The sequence below is a fragment of the Triticum aestivum genome, chromosome 7D (genome assembly GCF_018294505.1).
Source record: "Triticum aestivum cultivar Chinese Spring chromosome 7D, IWGSC CS RefSeq v2.1, whole genome shotgun sequence".
Classification (NCBI taxonomy): Eukaryota; Viridiplantae; Streptophyta; class Magnoliopsida; order Poales; family Poaceae; genus Triticum; species Triticum aestivum.
The window spans coordinates 70,345,592-70,362,915 of NC_057814.1; positions in this window are offsets into that span (position 1 = coordinate 70,345,592).

The following is a 17,324-nucleotide window of genomic DNA, read 5'->3' on the forward strand; positions in this document are numbered from 1 at the left end:
GAGCAAGGCTGTGAGACCGGCCTAGCATGTCGGTCATAGCTTCCAGATGTAGCTGTTTAGCAATGAGGTTCTCATTGGTGTTCTCCGCAATCTTTCTTAGAGAAAGGACTTCAAGTCGAAGTTGAGTTGCAGAATGCCTTTCTGCTAGAACTTGGGACTGAAGAAGTCGAACTGATTCAGACAGCGAGTTCTGTGAGCTTGTCTGACTGCTAGTCTCAAGTAACTTGAACACTGCATCAAGACAAGACTTTGGGGTTGTCTCGCTATCTTCAAGATGTTTTGCCTTCTTTGCTGCAATATATGTTGGGTTTGTCTCACAGCCTTCAGCAGACTTGTGCATGCCATCAGGCATATCACCCTGAAACAAGCAGAGAGATGACAGGTTTTCCACGTGTATAAACAAAGATGATAACTGTGTTGTCAATTCCATCCAATTTCAAATTAGAAAATAAAGAGTAAGTTCAAAATATCAATAGCATAATCTGGCATTATTCATAATGCGGCGAGCTTCACCACACTACTGGATTACCATGTCAACATAACAAGCATAGATGAAGGGTAAAGACAATCATTGTATCTATTTTGGTTAATGTGCATGGCATGTTGTTCATATCATCAGCCACATCAGTAAGATAAAACAAGAGATGACAAGGTGCAAACGTGGGCTGCTTCACCACACACTAGATTATAGATCCACAAAAACAAGCATACATATAGGGAGTATTGAGTAATGCGCATGGTATGAATAAGGAATTTGGTTTTACAAGTAAAACTTGGAACTTACGGTTCTTGCGAACATGCATTTTGATAGAAACAGCAAACTAAACAGCAGTAAACGATAGGGAGTATGAGCAAATTAAACAGCAGTTGAGGATAAAGGCTTTAGAAGGACTGACTTACATTAACAGTTAACACCGGCTTTATAATGCCCTTCTCCATGTCAAGGGAAGGATAACTCAAGAATTTCAGCACATAATCTTCTTCATAAGCATTGCCTGTACTCTACATTTTGTAGAGAGTAATTATAGATATGATAATACTGGAAGGGATAGAGGATAATGAAGATAAGATGCAGATTGATGCTACATAATCAACTACCAATCCCTAGAAGTACAAGCGTTACAGGACAAAATGTACTGACAAGAGCAATGGGCTACACTTCTGCACTGGCATTGTCTGTGTATTCAACTTTTTGGTAAGATTAAATATAGATCTGATATCTTTTAGTAAATGGTGGGCGAGGGAGATAAGATGCAGAATGCTACACAATGAACCAATCCCTCTTCCCATAATACAAGAGTGTTTTGAACACTGGTGTACTGTACAAAACGTTCTTATATTATGGGACGGAGGGAGTAGCTGTTAATGTAAGTACAGTGATAGACGACGTTCAGTCCTTACAAGAGGACTGCAGAGCTAAACCTCTTCAAAAGCATTGGGTTGATTCTAAATTTATGTAAGAGTCCATACGGATCTTATAATGTCCACCAAATGGACGATAACGAGGCTAACATGTGCAGTGATGCTACATAATCAAACAACTATGAAAGTAAGTATGGTCATACAGGGCAGGAGGTACTCACAAGAGCAATGCAGTGTGCAGTATAGTTGCGAGATTCTGTGGTCCCTTGAGAATGAATGTTCTTCTGCTAACAGTTTTCGTACAAGTGAGACGTTAAGGCAAATGCAGAAATGTAGTTCAAATTGTGATGTGATATCATAGACAGTACCTTATGCTGCAGACGAGACCAATGTGTAACAAGATTATTCCAGTCACTGTCGGATAAATGTAGCACCGGAGACTTTACAGAAATTTCGTTTAGAGGCTTGCCATCGAAGTGCGCTTGCCTCAGGTAGGAACGATACTTCATCAACGAGTGCTTGAAAAGCGCAACCAACCCTTGCTCATCTTGACAATCCAGTTTGGTCCTCGCCTATTTAAAAGAATGAAATCTTGTGTCTTCTGTCAGCAGAAACATATGCAGTAATTACCATGAATAACATTAGTACATTACTTACGCGTAAGTTGCGGAGGAAGACTGGAAATTGTTCTGTGTCTGCGGTATAATCTTTCCATGAAGGAAAGATGCGCACAAAGTTCCTGACAACAATATAAGCTTCGTCTTCTAAACTGGGAAGAAATGGAACAGGGGTCCTATTTGCTGCAATTGGGGCTCTCTCTGGTTCGAAAAGGGATTTGGCAACTGGATTTGGTGTACTCTTTGCTGGAATGGGGGTTTTGCGTCGTAGAGCTGGTGCTATGTCAACTGGCATCATCATACTGTTTGCTGCAGTTGGGGTCTGCTGAGTTGGGGCATCAGAAATGACCAGTGTAGTAGGGCTAGAGTCTGCTAGAGTTGGGGTGTTTTGTGGGTCAGGTGATATTGCAACTACACCTAATGGGCTATTTGATTTATCAGGTGTCACTACCTTTTCCAAATACTTTGCTTGTGCTCCTCCGATCAGCAATCGCCCTCTTCCTTTTGAACGTCTGATACACAAGAACAACATTTGAATGGATAAATATGGTATGATGGCAAATGGAATATGTACTGAACATGGATAGGCAGGGCGTATTCACATACACGATGTGTAAACTAAGCTAATGGCAGTGCAACAAAGTAGAAGCAATGCAAAGCATCAGTTGCAAGATATGTGCGACCAATATAACCTTGGAAAGTTAGAGCAAGCACCTTGATGGGTGAATAAGATAGGGCATCTGCCTCTGACTCCTCCACTAGGGAGCTACATTGACTTAGGTCTCCCTCTAGCTCAGAATCACTGTTAGGATCATATTCTGAGCATGAATCTGTAGGTGGAGAGCGTTTGCATTGCATTGCATCCAGACTTGATTTCAGTCCCTTAATGCCAAGTTTGACAGCCATGGCATTGTTCTGCTTTATTCTTTTCATGCGCGCAAGCTCATAATCATTATGATGCTGTTCAGAATCTGAGATTCATGAAAACATAAAAAGTAGTCAGATTATCTATGGAATGCATTGCGGATTCAACTCGAAGAGTGTCTCCCTATAAACCCCTGCATATGCAAAGTTCACCCCCAACCGTGCTGACCAGACCACACACAGAAATACAAACCCCTTATGTCTCTATAACAGGCAGACACACATTTCAAAACTGAAGTAGGAACATTAGAATCATATCAAATTCGTATTTGAACAAATAAACTAAGGAATTATGAGTGGCATAATGTTTAGCTTCAAGGGTGGAGTGTTGGTAGTGCGACACAAAGCAAGTAGGCAGATTGTATTCCATGTAAAAGATCGTAGCCTATGTAAAAGCTGGAAATGACACTTTCTTTCTATACAATGCAGTGTTCGTTGCCCACACATGATGGAAGAGATCACACAGAGAAATACTATTCACTCATGTCTACGGTTCCAGTATTTTGAAACAGGGTGGTCCACCCTAAAAGAATATTGACAACAAATATGACAAGGCAAGCATAGATGTAGTGAATCAATCATTTACTTGTGAGCTTACAAGGACAAGTATGCAGAATTGTAACTGCAGTAAGAGACCGTCCAAAATCTGAATCAAGAAGTTTGTCTAGCACTTATTGTTTGCAACTAATCGACGTGAATAATTGGATATCATATCGAATGAGTAAGAAAGACAAGTAAAATTGTCAACAAACCTGGCCTGCAGTAGTAATCTGGGTCAATGTCACTACGACCAACAATCCAAAATGACTAGTGTCTGTTCCTAGGGCCGGAATTTTGAAACCCTGTGAACTTTACAGGTACTAAAGATTACTGAAATACATCTGAACCATTAAGTGTAGGTAGCACTCAGCACACAACAAACCCTAATGACAGTCCTGCCTAATGAGTAATGATAATGAATTAATAGAAAATGGGTGATGAGGAGTGGCTGCTGAAGTGCTGAGTGTTGAGGACGTATCTCAGGATAAATCGGGTTGGCTTAGTGGGTGCTGCACGCCTGAGCCTGAACGGACTGGGAAGGTAGGCACGGCGGCGCGCCCGGGCAGCGGTGACGCTGTATGGCGAGCGGCTCCTGACCTCCTGCTAGCCCGGCGTCTCCTCCTAGAGTCATGCCGTCGGGGACGGCAAGTCGCCGGTGAGGCAGGCGGCTGGGGGCGAGTAGAGATCAGAAGCGCGCAGCAGAACAGAGGGGAATCGGGGCCTGGGACGACCCAAAATCCAAGGGTGGGCATGGCCCACCGTGGGCACCCTGTAGAGATACACACCTGAGCGGCGAACATGCATTTTCGAAACTAAATTAGGAACATTTAGCTGACCAATTAAACGACTCTGTTTTAATAATATCAGATTCGTATTGAACAATTAAGCTTGTTTAGCTTGATGGGTGGAGCAGTGCTATTATGACACGAAGCACGTATTCTGATCGTATAGTGATCATAAAAGGGGGAAACCCTAAGCATTTTTTTAGCAAAAGAGGGTTTCCCCTCCGATTTCTATTAAAGAAACCACCACGGAACCAACATGATCAATTAAACCCTAAGCATGATCAATTAAACCGTATTATGACTGTGCCATGGCAGATTTAAAGCTGCAAACCGGAGAAATGATATTTAGCATCCATTGTTTGCTTCGAACTAAGAACTAAATTCTAAGAGCTGGAAAGAAAGTAGAGTAACCAAGTTACGATCTATTTTCTGGTTGAGATCAAAAAGTTGAGGAGATATGAAGTACCACCTCTCTTGCGGTGCCGTGTAGGCATCGGGGGTGCGATGGCTGTCGGTGGCATTGAAGCAGATCTGCGACGATGGACGGGTGCATCGGGGGATAAGTCCCGTTGCGGTGGAAGAGAAGGTCGTGTGAGCGGCCCCGGCAAACAGGACGACGGCGCCAATGAAGCGAGAGGACGCGAGGCAAGGCTCTTGGTCCGTCGTCGTGGATGAGAAACGTCCATCTCTAGCAGTGGATGACGCGGTCTTGGTAGGCGCTCCGGCATGGTAGAGGACCGTGGCAATGGATGGGGTGGAGGATGGCGGCGATGGATGGGGTGGCGGACGGAGGAGGCTGGTGTGGGGATGGTGTTCTAGCGCGGACGGTGTATGAATGGAAAAATGGAGGGACAGGTATGGGGAACCATGTTTTTGGGACCCGCCTGTCTGAAATATGGGAAAGTTACGAACTTATCCCCCATTTAAAATTTGGACGTCTCGTTGGTTGGGGATAGGACGGTAATCTCGCATCTCGCCAATATTTGCCCAGAGTGATTTCGGGCGAGGAGAGGGTGTTTTGGCGCCCATGGTTGGCGCCCACGGTGTATGAACGGGGCTGACAGGTAGGGCGGTTGTGTCACGTCTGAGTGAAGTTATAAACCTGCCCCTATATTTGCCTACATCGATTTCGGCCGAGTCGAGTTTGTTTCGCCGCTCACCGTGTATGAATGGGGAAATGGAGGGAGAAACAGAGGTCTTTCGGACGAGCTTGAATCAAATGTGTTTTGCCGCCCATGTTTGGTGCCCACCGTGTCGGAATGGGCTCAAAGGCGGTCGTGTCACGTCTAATTGAAGTTACTAACCTACCCCTATTGAAAGCAGTGGAAATCGGGCCGATGGATTGTCCGTGTAATGGGTAGACAGTAATTTCCATCTCCCAAACACTTGGCTGCGGGCAACCGACGTGGGAGTGGACATTTTGCCGCTTCTTTCGAAATTTGGGACAATAAGCATCCACGTTTACCCTGGCAACTAAATTCGAATCCATTTGGTATTCCTATACGAATCTTTATAAATCATTCTATGTGTTTTTATATATCTTCAAAAGCACGACAAAGATGTATTCCACTGTCATATATGAATATGATTTACAAATGCTGATACTCAAATTGAGAAGCTAGAATCCAGTTTAAGGTGAATTCGAATATTTCGAACACTTTATGTCCAACTCAAATGTCACACGCAGCATAATGTGTACTCCCATTTAGATATGTACACAAGCGATGTATCAAGATTCAAATACCGAGTCAATCAACCAAGAATGTACATAACTAACAGACATATAAACACTTATAGAGTATATGGATCAATAATATCAACTAACATACATAAGCCAGACCGCTGTACTTTTTTTGCTAGAACAGCATCCTTTTTTAGCAAAGCTACTACAGCATCTTGGCCCTTTCCGATGCATGCCACTTATGGTCCATCTATACTACTATTATTGCTGAATGCACATTCAGCCCGATTGGCATATTTGTAGGTCTGGCACAACAATCAAAATGAAATGTCTCCGAGTCTTATCAATTAATACAGACTTGTCAAATAAAATTACAAACCCAAAAACAAAAAACAATTATTACATGATCTCTAAAACAAATGGTTTGATTGATTACATGAACAAACAACACAAAGGTTATTCAAATATGGAAAGAAAATTTCACCCATGATTTACCAAGTGGGAATTTAATTTCCTTTTTCCCTTCAGGACCTTAACAATGCGGTCAGTCTCAGCTTGCTTCGTTTTGAAATCCACCAAATATTTAATGGTTGTCTTGAGTACTGTTTGTGATTGTGCTGTTTGCTTCCTCAACATGTCAACTTCATCTCTAAGTGCAGAAGTAGAATCTCTTTCTACCACTAGTTTAGCCTCTAGAGCATCAGCAGTTGGCAATTCATGATGCACGATTGGGCCGGTGCCGCTGTTGTGGGATGATATAACGTCCATGGGGAGATCGCTCTTTGATCTTGGGCTAACTTGTTTTGCCATTAAAGTTCCGATTGGATTCCCAAAAGTTGAAGTTAGCAAAACATCTCAACTGGGAGTTATAACAGCAAACCAGTTAAACAAACAAGGAATTAAAGAGTTTCAATTGGATGCTGAAAAGTAGTTATTAACATCATTGTAACCGGTTGTTGCAGGAGCAAAGCAGTTAAACAAAAAGTTTTGCAAAAGGTACCTGTTTTGGCATTGGAGTTTCTCTTGGATCCTGAAAAGTTGAGTAGCCAGTAATGTGATTAGAGCAACCGGTTGCAGCAGCAAAGCAGTTAAACAAACAAGTTTTGCAAAAGGAACCTGTTGTGGCATTGGAGTTTCTCTTGGATCCTGAAAAGTTGAGTAGTCAGTAACTTGATTAGAGCAACAAGTTACAGCAGCAAACCTGTTACACAAATATATTTTTGAAAATGTACCTGCTGTGCAATTGGACTTCCAATTCGATCCTGAAAACTTGAAGTTGGAAAGATGATTACCGCAACAAGTTACAGCAGCAAACCAGGTAAACAAGGAAGTTTCTGAAAACATACATGTTGTGGCAACGGAGTTTCAGTTGGATCCTGCAAACTTGAATGTTAGCAATCAATAAATAAAGTTTTGCAAGAGCCATAAGAAACTAATGTCAAACTAGTAAAACTAACCGGTTTTGGCAACATATTTAATTACACATAAACAAGTAAAACTAACAAGTTCTTGGCAACGTATTGAAGTAACAAGTCGGTATCGTTTACTAGCAACACAGACATTGATGACCCACAAGTATAGGGGATCTATCATAGTCCTTTCGATAAGTAAGAGTGTCGAACCCAACGAGGAGCAGAAGGAAATGATAAGCGGTTTCAGCAAGGTATTCTCTGCAAGCACTGAAATAATAGGTAACAGATAGTTTTGTGATAGGATAATTTGTAACGAGCAACAAGTAACAAAAGTAAATAAAGTGCAGCAAGGTGGCACAATCCTTTTTGTAGCAAAGGACAAGCCTGGACAAACTCTTATATAGACAAAAGTGCTCCCGAGGACACATGGGAATTATCGTCAAGCTAGTTTTCATCTCGTTCATATGATTCGCGTTTGGTACTTTGATAATTTGACATGTGGGTGGACCAATGCTTGGGTTCTGTTCTTACTTGAACAAGCATCCCACTTATGATTAACCTCTATTGCAAGCATCCGCAACTACAACAAAAGTATTAAGGTAAACCTAACCATAGCATGAAACAGATGGATCCAAATCAGCCCCTTGCTAAGCAACGCATAAACTAGGGTTTAAGCTTCTGTCACTCTAGCAACCCATCATCTACTTATTACTTCCCAATGCCTTCCTCTAGGCCCAAATAATGGTGAAGTGTTATGTAGTCGACGTTCACATAACACCACTAGAGGATAGACAACATACATCTCATCAAAATATCGAACGAATACCTAATTCACATGACTACTAATAGCAAGACTTCTCCCATGTCCTCAGGAACAAACGTAACTACTCACAAGGCATATTCATGTTCATAATCAAAGGAGTATTAATATGCATATAGGATCTGAACATATGATCTTCCACCAAATAAACCAACTAGTATCAACTACAAGGAGTAATCCACACTACTAGCAACCTACAGGTACCAATCCCGGACTTGGAGACAAGAACTGGATACAAGAGATGAACTAGGGTTGATAGGAGATGGTGCTGGTGAAGAATTTGATGGAGATTGCCCTCTCCCGCTGAGAGGAGCGTTGGTGATGACGATGGCGATGATTTCCCCCTCCCGGAGGGAAGTGTCCCCGGCAGAACAGCTCTGCCGGAGCCCTCGATTGGTTCCGCCAAGGTTCCGCCTCGTGGCAGTGGAGTCTCGTCCCGAAAGGTTGCTTATGATTTTTCTTCGGACGAAAGACTTCATATAGCGGAAGATGGGCACCGGAGGGCCAACAGGGGGCCCACGAGGCATGGGGCCGCGCCCAGGGGGGTAGGGCGCCCCCCCCCCACCGTCGTGGACAGGTGGAGCCCCCCCTGACGTATTTCTTCCGCTCAGTGTTTTTTATTATTTCCAAAAATAACTTTCGTGGAGTTTCAGGACTTTTGGAGTTGTGCAGAATAGGTCTCTAATATTGGCTCCTTTTCCAGCCCAGAATTCCAGCTGCCGGCATTCTCCCTCCTTATGTAAACCTTGTAAAATAAGAGAGAATAGGCATAAGTATTGTGACATAATGTGTAATAACAGCCCATAATGCAATAAATATCGATATAAAAGCATGATGCAAAATGGACGAATCAGACATCTGTAAATTTCTTTGATGTAAGCAAAATGGTTCCAACACATATGTAAGTTAAAAAGACGGTGTCCCTCATATAAACCTGATAGTTGTCTATCTATGAACATGCAATCATTACTAGTGCTAAAAGTGATAACAGCAAACCATTTAAACAAACAGGGTATCAGAACGTAAATTACACGTGAATTCTGCTGCACCCTAGAAGTACATATGACCAGCTATCTACGTGCTTAAGTAGCTATTTAAGTTCAGGCAAACAGGTAATTCTTAACAGTAAGTATCAAACACATAGATAGGCACAATCTATAATAGGATTAACAGGCTATGGCATTATGTAATCAGTAGCAAACTAAATTAAGCCAAGCAACGTAATTGAACAATTTTGCAATAAGTGGCTAACTAAAATTCCGAGAAGCAGATAACTGAACTTACGCTAGCTCTTTGTGCAGGCACACTGCAACTTCTTTTTCGCTCACAAGGTTCTACGAAGGAGTCCATGGCATCAATTGCTTGGATACGCAGTCCCAATACTTCTTTCTTCCCACACTGCATTGGTAAGTCGAATGGTTAATCTGGTAAGATGGTGCGTCCTTGATATGTTATATGAGGACGTGTAGTCAGACTAGTTGTGGCCACACACATCACACTGGCTTTTACTGTATATTTCATGCGATTACATTTGGCATATCGAGATCTAAGCAATCTACAATAGGATGAAAAGACTGGCATCCTTCTCATTATTGGCGAACTCAGTTCATAGAAACAACCAATTCAACCATTCTATGGGTAAAACAAAAGCGCCACTGGAACATTTTTCACTACCCCAATCATACACACAAAAAGGGGCGACGCCACCATAGGGGCTGGTATGGGCGGCCGCCTCGGGTGGCTGGAAAGTGTGCACCTAGTTTGGGTCGTCCAGGTTGGCCGAGGCTAGTTTTGTTCGGCCCAACGCACAAGCAGGCAATGTAAAAAATGAAGAAAAATGTTTCAATTTGGATGGGCCAATAATGTAAGTCCAAGGCAGGCCCTATAGCAGGCTCGCGGCCCAAACGAGCGCCTCCCATATCGATCGACAGCAGGAAAAATCCCAATTCGTTCGCTCCAGCCTCCAGTCTGGTTCGCTCCTAACCTAGCCACCGCTGGACAGACCGACACGGCACTTCCTCGCGCCCTCGTTGGAGGGCGGTCGCCTGGCTTCAATCGAACGGAAGGACAAGAAGATGAAGATCCAACCCTGGGTGTAGCCTACGTGGGAGGCAGCGGCGGCAGCACGGGCATGGCATCGAGCTTGCGCAAATGGACAGTCGCAACTTGCAAGAGTAGCATGCGCAACGAGCAGGTACATCACATCCCTGATTATATCTAATTCAACTGTTCAATTTCTGGCCAATAGTTAAAGCTGACGGTGTTGTAAAACTGCTTGTATGTAGGGAACTATGAGAAAATGAAACCAATTTCTGCTTATTTTATAACTCCCCCAATCAATACTGAACTGACTGAATCTGATGTATCTAATCAAGTTTCTGGTGCAAACATACAAGCTCATGTTGTTCTTGAGCCTGAAGTGTCTAATGAACAGACTACTAATGAAGGATTTGATGCAAACATTTTACGTGCTCCTGGTGATGAACATATAGTGTCTAATGAGGGGTCTAATGCAAGCATTCTGCAAGCTCCCATTGAAGGATTTAGTGTCTATGATGATCTGCTATGTTGAGAAAGACATTGAGATTTGCAGGCATTGATGACAAGCAAATTATAGTACATTTTCATGGCTTGAGGAAACGTCGAGGCCATCTACCAGAAAGTCCCCGTATCATGACAACGTAGCATAAATACTTTTGTAATCTGTTGTTTGAAACTATTGGCATACTTGTGCAGGATAGATATATTGATATGCATTTTGCGCACTGGTTATAGGTGCAATTACACTTCGATATTTTCAGCCAGAGAACGAATAATTCAAGCAGGTACAGACCATGTTAGTAGCCCTTCTACACCATGTTGCATTTTGTGTTTTTTGGTGCTTGCATCATTTAGTGTTTATAATCTGAACTACTTTGGATCATTAGCTGGTTTTCAAAGTGCATGTAGCTTCTCATTTCTCAAGTTATGTTGATTTCCGGAGTGCAAGTGCCTTCATATTTTTTTAAGTTAAATGTTCGCCCCTGGTAACTTAAATTCGTGGATCCGCCACTGCACACAAATCATACACGCATGCCAGTACAAATTAAATGAAATGCAGGGACTTATGCTAACTCATTGTACAGGCTCACTGCAGCTCTGCTTGCGCTTGGGATGTTCCATGTACACGGAGAGCTTCTACATCAACACCATAGCCTCTCCGATGATGTGTGAGTAGTTTACCTTAGATCTTCGGGTCCATAGTTATTAGCTAGATGGCTTCTTCTCTCTCTTTGGATCTCAATACAAAGTTCTCCTTGATTCTCTTGGAGATCTATTCGATGTAATGTTCTTTTGCGGTGTGTTTGTCGAGATCCGATGAATTGTGGGTTTATGATCAAGATTATCTATGAACAATGTTTGAATCTCGTCTGAATTCTTTTATCTATGATTGGTTATCGTTGCAAGTCTCTTCGAATTACCAGTTTGGTTTGGCCTACTAGATTGATCTTTCTTGCAATGGGAGAAGTGCTTAGCTTTGGGTTCAATCTTGCGGTGCTCGATCCCAGTGACAGTAGGGCAAACGACATGTATTGTATTGCTGCCATCGAGGATAAAAAGATGGGGTTTATATCATATTGCATGAGTTTATCCCTCTACATCATGTCATCTTGCTTAAAGCGTTACTCCGTTCTTATGAACTTAATACTCTAGATGCATGCTGGATAGCGGTCGATGTGTGGAGTAATAGTAGTAGATGCAGGCAGGAGTCGGTCTACTTGTCACGGACGTGATGTCTATATACATGATCATACCTAGATATTCTCATAACTATGCTCAATTCTATCAATTGCTCAACAGTCATTTGTTTACCCACCGTAATACTTATGCTCTTGAGAGAGGCCACTAGTGAAACCTATGGCCCCGGGTCTATTCTCTATCATATTAATCTACCGTTATTTCTATTACCGTTTATTTTGCTTTCTTTACTTTTAGTCTTTATCATAAAAATACCAAAAATATTATCTTATCATCTCTATCAGATCTCACTTTTGCAAGTGACCGTGAAGGGATTGACAACCCCTTTATCGCGTTGGTTGCAAGGTTCTTATTTGTTTGTGTAGGTGCGTGGGATTTGAGCATGGTCTCCTACTGGATTGATACCTTGGTTCTCAAAAACTGAGGGAAATACTTACGCTACTTTACTGCATCACCCTTTCCTCTTCAAGGGAAAACCAACGCAGTGCTCAAGAGGTAGCAAGAACGATTTCTGGCACCATTGCTGAGGAGTCTACGCACAAGTCAAGACATACCAAGTACCCATCACAAACTGTTATCCCTTGCATTACATTATTTGCCATTTGCCTCTCGTTTTCCTCTCCCCCACTTCACCCTTGCCATTTTATTCGCCCTTTCTTTCCGTTCACCTCTTTCCCGTTGTTTTTCTTGTGCCATGGCCGAATCAAAAAGGACTAGGGGTTCTCTCCTGGGTTTTAATACCTTGGATAGTCCTTCTGTCCTCTCTAAGCTCATTAATAATGATGCCATGGAAAAACCTACCGGGGTCATCAATGATAGTTTGCATAATTTCGATGAATATGATCCCGGAATTTTTCGTTATTTACTTGATGAATCTTTGAAAGATGCTTGGGATAGGTTACTAAGAATCAGGGCCAGCTTTGTGCCCCAATATCAAATTGAAATTTACTTAAAAAGCTTCTATGTTGCCTTACCCTCGTCGTTTAAGCATGTCTTAGATTCTATTTTTGAAGAAGGTTTTCTTGAAGGGGATGCCGTAGTTACTTATGAAAATATGAAAACCATATTTGGGCACCCCATGAATGAGAAGGGCGAATCTACCTCTCTTTTGCTCTCTTATCAAAACGAAACTATCAAAGAGATGAAGGCTAGCTTAGATGCAAATTTCCGTAATGTGCTTAATCTCTTCTACCATTAATGGCCATGTGCTCTATCAAAATAGAAATATTAATGCTATAGATAATAATTTTTCCCTTTTCTTTCCTAAAACCAAACATGGCAATACTTAGATCTATCCTTGCTTTTATGCCTAGCTAGGGGCGTTAAACGATAGCGCTTGTTGGGAGGCAACCCAATTTTATTTTATTTTCTTGCTTTTTTATTTCTGTTTAGTAATAAATATTTGATCTAGCCTCTGGTTAGATGTGCTTTTATGTTTTAATTAGTGTTTGTGCCAAGTTAAACCTATAGGATCTTCTTGGATGATAGTTATTTGATCTTGCTGAAAATTCCAGAAACTTTCTGTTCACGAAAACAATTGTTTAAAATCACCAGAACGTGATAACATACCGATTCCAATTTCAGTAGATCAATAAACAAATTATCTAGGTCTTACTATTTTGGTAGATTTTTCTGAGTTCCAGAAGTTTGCGTTTGATACAGATTACTACAGACTGTTCTGTTTTTGATAGATTCTGTTTTTCGTGTGTTGTTTGCTTGTTTTGATGAATCTATGGCTAGTAAAAGAGCTTATAAACCATAGATAAGTTGGAATACAGTAGGTTTAACACTAATATAAATAAAGAATGAGTTCATTACAGTACCTTGAGGTGGTGTTTTGTTTTCTTTCGCTAACGGAGCTCACGAGATTTTCTGTTAAGTTTTGTGTTGTGAAGTTTTCAAGTTTTGGGTAAATATTTGATGGATTATGGAACAAGGATTGGCAAGAGCCTAAGCTTTGGGATACCCAAGGCACCCCACGGTAAAATTCAAGGACAACCAAAAGCCTAAGCTTGGGGATGTCCCGGAAGGCATCCCCTCTTTCGTCTTCGTCTATCGGTAACTTTACTTGGAGCTATATTTTTATTCACCACATGATATGTGTTTTGCTTGGAGCGTCTTGTATGATTTGAGTCTTTGATTTTTAGTTTACCACAATCATCCTTGCTGTACACACCTTTTGAGAGAGACACAGATGATTCAGAATTTGTTAGAATACTCTATGTGCTTCACTCATATCTTTTGAGCTATATAGTTTTTTCTCTAGTGCTTCACTTATATCTTTTAGAGCACGGTGGTGGTTTTATTTTATAGAAATTATTGATCTCTCATGCTTCACTTATATTATTTTGAGAGTCTTAAACAGCATGGTAATTTTCTTTAATTGTGAAATTAATCCGAATGTGATAGGCATCCAAGATGAGCATAATAAAAACTTCCATATTGAGTTCATTGAATATCATGAGAAGTTTGATACTTGATAAGTGTTTTGAGATATAAAGGTGGTAATATTGTAGTGTGCTAGTTGAGTAATTGTGAAATTGATAAATACTTGTGTTAAGGTTGGCAAGTCACGTAGCATGCACGTATGGTAAAGTTGTGTGACAATTTTTACACATAAGGTGTTCTTTTATTGCTTTCCTTATGAGTGGCGGTCGGGGACAAGCGATGGTCTTTTCCTACCAATCTATCCCTCTAGGGGCATGCGTAGTAGTACTTTGCTTCGAGGGCTAATAAACTTTTGCAATAAGTATATGAGTTCTTTATGACTAATGTGAGTCCATGGATTATACGCACTCTCAACCTTCCACAATTTTCTAGCCTCTACGGTACCGTGCATTGCCCTTTCTCGCCTTGAGAGTTGGTGCAAACTTCGCCGGTGCATCCAAACCCCATGATATGATACGCTCTATCACACATAAACCTCCTTATATCTTCCTCAAAACAGCCACCATACCTACCTATCATGGCATTTCCATAGCCATTCCGAGATATATTGCCATGCAACTTACCACCGTTCCGTTTATTATGACACGCTCCATCATTGTCATATTGCTTTGCATGATCATGTAGTTGACATCGTATTTGTGGCCAAAGCCACCTTTTATAATTTTTTATACATGTCACTCTTGATTATTGCATATTCCCGGTACACCGCCGCAGGCAGTCACATAGAGTCATATTTTGTTCTAAGTATTGAGTTGTAATTCTTGAGTGTGATGATCATCATTATTAGAGTATTGTCCCATGTGAGGAAAGGATGATGGATACTATGATTCCCCCACAAGTCGGATGAGATTCGGGACTAACAAAAAAAGAGGCCAAAAGAAAAGAGAAGGACCCAACAAAAAAGAGAAAAAGAAGATAAAAAAATGAGAGAAAAAGAGAGAAGGGACAATGTTACTATCCTTTTTCCACACTTGTGCTTCAAAGTAAGCACCGTGATCTTCATGATAGTCTCCTATGTTGTCACTTTCATATACTAGTGGGAATTTTTCATTATAGAAACTTGGCTTGTATATTCCAATGATGGGCTTCCTCAAAATGCCTAGGTCTTCGTGAGCAAGCAAGTTGGATGCACACCCACTTAGTTTCTTTTGTTGAGCTTTCATATATTTATATCTCTAGTGCATCTGTTGCATGGCAATCCCTACTCCTCTCATTGACATCAATTGATGGGCATCTCCATAGCCTATTGATTAGCCGCGTCAGTGTGAGACTTTCTACCTTTTTGTATTCTCACATAACCCCCATCATTGTACTTTATTCCACCCATAGTGCTATATCCATGGCTTGCTCTCATGTATTGTGTAAGGGTTGAAAAGGCTGAAGCGCGTTAAAAAGTATGAACCAATTGCTCGGCTTGTCATCGGGGTTATGCATGATGAGAACGTTTTGTGTGACGAAATTGAAGCATGGCCTAACTATATGATTTTGTAGGGATGAGCTTTCTTTGGTTATGTTATTTTGATAAGACATAATTGCTTGGTTAGCATGTTTGAAGTATTATTGTTTTATGTCAACATTAAAATTTTATCTTGAATCTTTCGGATCTAAATATTCATGCCACAGTAAAAAGAATTACATTGAAAATTATACTAAGAAGCATTCCACATCGAAAATTCTGTTTTTATCATTTACCTACTCGAGGACGAGCAGGAATTAAGCTTGGGGGATGCTTGATACGTCTCCAACGTATCTATAATTTTTGATTGTTCCCTGTTATTATATTATCTATTTTGGATGTTCAATGGGCTTTACTATACACTTTTATATTATTTTGGGACTAACCTATTAACCGGAGGCCCAGCCCAAATTTCTTTTTTTTTCTACACTATTGTTTCGAAGGAAAAGAATATCAAATGGAGTCCAAACGGAATGAAACCTTCGGGAACGTGATTTTCTGAACAAACGTGATCCAGAGGACTTGGAGTGGACGTCAAGAAATCAAGGAGGAGGCCACGAGGCAGGGGGGCGCGCCTACCCCCTCTGGGCGCGCCCTCCACCCTCATGGGCCCCTCGTGGCTCCACCGACCTACTTCTTCCTCCTATATATACCTACGTACCCCGAAAACATCAGAGGAGGAGCAAAAACCCTATTTCCACCGCCGCAACCTTCTGTACCCGTGAGATCCCATCTTGGGGCCTTTTCCGGCGCTCCGCCGGAGGGGGCATTGATCACGGAGAGCTTCTACATCAACACCATAGCCTCTCCGATGATGTGTGAGTAGTTTACCTCAGACCTTTGGGTCCATAGTTGTTAGCTAGATGGCTTCTTCCCTCTCTTTGGATCTCAATACAAAGTTCTCCTCGATTCTCTTGGAGATCTATTGGATGTATTCTTCTTTTGCAGTGTGTTTGTCGAGATCCGATGAATTGTGGGTTTATGATCAAGATTATCTATGAACAATATTTGAATCTCCTCTAAATTCTTTTATGTATGGTTGGTTATCTTTGCAAGTCTCTTCGAATTATCAGTTTGGTTTGGTCTACTAGATTGATCTTTCTTGCAATGGGAGAAGTGCTTAGCTTTGGGTTCAATCTTGCGGTGCTCGATCCCAGTGACAGTAGGGGAAACGACACGTATTGTATTGTTGCCATCGAGGATAAAAATATGGGGTTTATATCATATTGCATGAGTTTATCCCTCTACATCATGTCATCTTGCTTAAAGCGTTACTCCGTTCTTATGAACTTAATACTCTAGATGCATGCTGGATAGCGGTCGATGTGTGGAGTAATAGTAGTAGATGCAGGCAGGAGTCGGTCTACTTGTCACGGACGTGATGCCTATATACATGATCATACCTAGATATTCTCATAACTATGCTCAATTCTATCAATTGCTCGACAGTAATTTGTTTACCCACCATAATGCTTATGCTCTTGAAAGAAGCCACTAGTGAAACCTATGGCCCCCGGGTCTATTCTCTATCATATTAATCT